Source organism: Pteropus vampyrus, unplaced genomic scaffold (assembly GCF_000151845.1).
Source record: "Pteropus vampyrus isolate Shadow unplaced genomic scaffold, Pvam_2.0 Scaffold78, whole genome shotgun sequence".
In the NCBI taxonomy this organism is placed as follows: domain Eukaryota; kingdom Metazoa; phylum Chordata; class Mammalia; order Chiroptera; family Pteropodidae; genus Pteropus; species Pteropus vampyrus.
This window is the reverse complement of record NW_011888859.1, coordinates 347443-352181: the sequence shown is the minus strand read 5'-3', so window position 1 is coordinate 352181 and position 4739 is coordinate 347443. Positions and strand designations below refer to the sequence as shown.

At 41.5% G+C, this 4739-nt stretch overlaps 1 non-coding gene across 1 annotated transcript; it reads right to left on the bottom strand.

Annotated features, from left to right (window-relative positions):
* Positions 1-1738: 1738 nt before the first annotated feature.
* LOC111741487 lies at positions 1739-1857 on the bottom strand. The gene has a single exon (XR_002781009.1). It is a non-coding gene; the product is annotated as a 5S ribosomal RNA (ribosomal RNA).
* Positions 1858-4739: the final 2882 nt, after the last annotated feature.

The following is a 4739-nucleotide window of genomic DNA, read 5'->3' as shown; positions in this document are numbered from 1 at the left end:
ACAGTTGCTGTGGATGAGGAATTTGGTGGTAGCTCAGCTGAGTGGTTGGTTCTCTTTGGGGGTCTCTCAAGAGGCTGAAGTCAAGAGGCAAGTCATCTGAAGACCTAACTGGAGCTGGTTGATGCCAAAGCTGGTGCTGGCTGTTGGCTGGAGGCCTCGTTTCCTCCTCATGTAGGTCTGTCCATAGGGCTTCTTTTCTTTCTTTTTTTTTTTCTTAATGCTTTATTTCACTAACATTTGTAATATAAGGTGATAGCTCTTGTTTTGAAGATGTTGGGACTGGTGGCCTCTTTTCATGAGCTTCTGAATCCATCATGTTGCTTAAGATCTTTCTTCTTTGTAAAGAATTTTGTTTAACCCTTCTCCACGGGAGCCCGTCTCCTCACCCGGTAGCTACCTGGCCCTGCGACTTTTTAAAATGTCCTTGCAACATGACAGCTGGCTTCCCCGAAGAGACAGCAAGATAGAAGCTGCGATGACTTTTATGAGCTCTACTCAGAAGTCACACTCTGTCATTTTCAAAATATATGTTGTTACCCAAGGCAGCTTCATTCAATGTGGGAGGAGGCTGTACAAGGAAGGGTGTGAATATCAGAAGGCAGGAATCGCTGTGGGCCATCCTGTAGGCTGGCACATTAACACACGACTTAAAGCTTGTATTCTTAAGAACTTGATTAAATCAACTTAAAACAACTCTGCTGTTTTATAGAAAACTCCCTTAGTCAAACCTTCACCAAGATTTTTAATCTAGACCAGTGCTAGATAAAGAGAGCTTTTTCTCAAGGTCAGATTTCGCTTATGGCCGACTGGGCATGGCATGAGAGGGCTGGGTCCGTTGGAAGAGTACATTGAGGAGTGGAATACGACATTTCTTACCCCGAAACAAATAGTTTTGTATCTTCTTGAACTCTATATTGCTGGTGTATATGAGTGGTAAATACTAGACTATTATATGCCAATATCTAGGTTCTTTTCTTCCTGACATGGGTTCCTTGGACTCCTTCTCAACATGGGATGTAAGCAGAAGTGGCGTCTGTCACCTCCAGACTGAGACAGTTAAGTGGAGTGTGATTTACTCATCTGTCGAGCATCGGTAGAGGAGACTAAGGCACCAGAAGAGGGCGGAGCCATCAGTTGTAAAGAGCCTGGATCCCTGAATTAATGTGTGGAACAGAGCTCCCTCTTTGCCTCCTGAGAGATCCACATCAAACTGTGATGAGAATAAAAAATAAACTTTTATCGTGTTAAGCCACCGAAATATTCAGGTTTTCGTTACTGCAGCCAGCATGACTTGTTATGACTAACGCCAACTATAAATCATACGTAACTCTTAGCCATCCCAGAATTCAATTTAATTATTATAAAACTGAATTCATGTCTACTTTAACATTGGTGTTTTATAATAGGATCTATCGTTTTTTAAGTAATAAGAGCACCAAAGACCCAGAACATGGTTTTAAGGTGCAAATATATAATGTCACAACTTAGGTGACATTTGGATCAAAAGAACAGACAGAAAGGTGGCGTTTTAAAATAAAAAGTAAATTGAAGTTATAAGGAATGCAATACTACATAAAAATTGATCACAATGTATTCAAAAATTAAAATAACTCTACCTTTTTTTAATATCTTTTTTTTCTTGTCTTTTTCTTTTTTTTTTCAGGCGAGGCAACCCTTGGTTGACCTCGCAGATTGCAAGGACCTTGTCAGCTTACAATTTTTTTTTTTTAATTTTTTACGCCTACAGCACCTGGTCTTCCTAGGTGGTCTCCCATCCAAGTACTAACCAGGCCTGACCCTGCTTAGCTTCTGAGATCAGATGGGATCAGGCTTGTTCAAGGTGGCATGGCCATAGACAGAACTCTACCTTTTAATAAATGTCAAAGTACCACAAAGTTCTTTTTCTATAACAAGGACTAGGCCAGTAAAAAACAAAACAAAACAACTTTAACTATATACTTCCCGAATTAAGGGTCATCTTATAAATAGTTCATGAAATCCTGTCCACACAATTGAGGGCTGTTTCTCAACCTTGTTCTATTAAAAAAAAAAAAAAAAAAATTTTTTTAGATCACGCCCTTGTTCTGTGATTTAGACTCTATTAATAATTTTTGTCCTTTCCCTGTGGAAACTGAGCACCAGAAGGAAATTGAAGAAAGTGTGGCCAATGTGTCTACTTTTACCCCGTTAACCTTCTGCCTTCGAGGGTTGAATCTGCTGCCCTTTCCTTAACACCACTCACTCCAGGGGCCGCCGCTCCCTCAGCAAGACTTCTTCTTCGGGTTTCTTGAGAGAGCTCAAATGCAAGAATTTTGGGGGCTAGCAGCGGGAACCCAGCCAGGAGACGGAATTCCCAGTCCCCAGCAGGGTTTCAAGGCTGCAGGTTGTTCTGGCTTTGCATTTCCCCTCTAGGAGCCTTGTGCAGGCCACACTTATGTCACTGACTCAAGCTAAACAAATCTCATTTCTCTCTTCTTGTCCCTAAGTCTCTTCCATTATTTCCCTTTGTTGGCTCTGGACTTGCTCCAAAGGGTGCCTACCAATCTTTTCCTCTGGGGCCTCCGTGTGTCTGGCTCTAGACGGGGTGGAGGCCAGGCCCGGGCTTAGATTGGGAGATGACGTATCTCAAGTGATCCCAGGACACAGTCTCACTAACATGCCTGGTCTTGCTGGTTCAGCCTCTGACTGTGAATAAAACATTTCCTTTACTCTTTCCCCTCTCCCCAAAAAAGACAAGGACAAATAAACCTGTTTAAAGAAAGCAATCGTTTACTTTGTGTCTTGGACATTTCTCTAACATCTTTCCAAACGCTGGAGCTCCCTACACTGTGTAAAATAAAATGAGTGACATCTTTAAGAGGGTTGGGAAATTAATGTACTGTCAAAGCATTTCCAGTACATTAAAGATAGTTTTCCGCTCCATCAGTATGTTTACAAAAGAGAAGAGACCCAGGTCACTGATGTAACTGTGTGAAAAATAAAGGAATGTGTGGCAAAGGAACAGTCAAAATACTTGAACTGAAAACAAAGGGAAGTGATCATTTTTACAACCCGGCTTTTGTCACCGAGGAGTTGACTTGGATAACCAACTCCAGCACATCTGTATTTACATGATCTGGAAGACATGAATTACTAACACGTAGGAAAATTCCGGGGGGTGGAAGGGCGGAGGAGAAGTAAACTACAGCTCCTTAAAGTATCTGATGAAGTAATCTAGTAGGATTCATTGTCCTCGTCGCTGCTGAAGTTTGAGCACATCTAGCGTGACTGTGCCATCTAGTGGTGCCACCGTAACTGCCTCCAGTTGGAATTGGATTCAGTTCAGAAGGGCGCTTTGCATTTCTCATCAACTATATAATAAAAGGGGTGGAAAGAGCATTTCCATGGCATCCGCATGTAGCTATTTCCAAATTACTTAAGCCAGTCATGGAGTGAAAACTCACGAACTTCAGAGGAATCCCTGATTTCGCGCCACTGATTTCATCAACTAAAAGCATCTGCTTGGTGCCGACAGGTGTCTCACGGCTGTACACCAGACACCAAGCGACTCTGCGGACTCAGTCATTGCCCTCCAGAAGTTTAACTGCTGAAGAGAGGAGTCACAGACTTCTCCCTCTTTCTGTTTATAAGGTGCTAAGGAGGTAGCGACAGTTTTAGTAACAACTAATAAAGATACAGAAGAAGAATCCCCAAACTCAACAGCCATCCTTCAGATAACCAAAGGCTGATGTTCTTCACGAAAAAACAACGCTGACCTCCCAAAATTTCTTGCTCTAAAATTATGATGGTCTTTGCTAATTTTAGCTCTAAATGCGAAGCCTTGTCCCACCAACTCCTGGCTCTCTCCTACTTTACCTGGAATCTCCTGATCCCTGTCCTGTGTTCTGAACGCCATCGGTATCCACCTGAGGTTGTCCGCAGCCTCAAATTTCCCCACTTCTGTGACTTCCTCTGCTCAGCCACCTACACTCTCAACTGGTGGGCTCAGGGCTAACCACAGTGATAGAGTCAGAAGAAACTCAGGGAAGAAAACTTAGAAAACAATCTTCATAGTTTATTTCAAAAGTGGCTTTGAAATGACTGCATGTTTCATTGTAAAAACACGTGGTTGTTCAGAATGGGAAAACAGCTGAGTCGAGAAGGGAGCAAGGTTGGGGCTGATGCCTCCGGATGCTTTGGAGAAGTCGGAAAATTGAACCGTATCAGAATTTTTAAACCATATTCTACTTTTGAAACTGGAATATTCCAAGTAGTTGACATTTTTATTGATATTTTTTATTGAGATACAATTCACATAACATAAAATTCATCATTTTAAAGTTATATAGTTCAGTGGTTGTAAGGTCATTCACTTCAAACTAATTTTAGGACATTTTTATTACCCCCCAAAGGAGCCCCATACCCGAGGCAGCCATCCCCGATTCCCTCTCGCGACTCCAGCCTTTGGCAACCAACAGTTTAGTTTTTATCTCAATGGATTTGCCTATTCCAGGTTTTTCATATAAATGGTATCATATAGTATGTGGCCTTTAGCGTCTGGCTTCTTTCACTTAGCATGTTTTCAAAGCTCATCCATCTTGTAGCATTACAGTACTTTATTCCTTTTTTTGGCTGAATGATATTTCATTGTATGGCTATATCACACTTTATTTATATGTTCAGTAGGTAATGGACACTTGGATTGGTTTTATGTTTGGCTATTAATAATCCTTCTATGAACTTTAACATACAAGTTTTTG